A 307-nucleotide genomic window follows, 5' to 3' on the forward strand; every position below is an offset into this window, starting at 1 on the left:
TGGCGGTCGGGGGCGGGGCCTGCCTCGGCGCGGCTCCGGCTTCCTCCTCGCCGCCCCGCGCCGCGCTCTCCCTACCTGCGAGGATATGATGTCAGCGCCTCATTACCCTAATTATGCTGACCTCATAGCCGGGCCCAGCCAATGGGGCCGCCGCGCTCTCCCCACCTGCTAGGAGGAGAATTCCATCATTCCTGGGATTCCTCCCCGGGCCCGTGGCAGCGAGCGGCGCCGGGGCCAGCGGCGCCGGGGCTCGCCGCTCCTGCTCCGCTCCGCTCCCGGCCCCGGCCCGGGAGTCAGCGCGCAGAGC

Source organism: Haliaeetus leucocephalus, unplaced genomic scaffold, assembly GCF_000737465.1.
Source record: "Haliaeetus leucocephalus isolate CR32 unplaced genomic scaffold, Haliaeetus_leucocephalus-4.0 Scaffold984, whole genome shotgun sequence".
NCBI classification, from domain to species: domain Eukaryota; kingdom Metazoa; phylum Chordata; class Aves; order Accipitriformes; family Accipitridae; genus Haliaeetus; species Haliaeetus leucocephalus.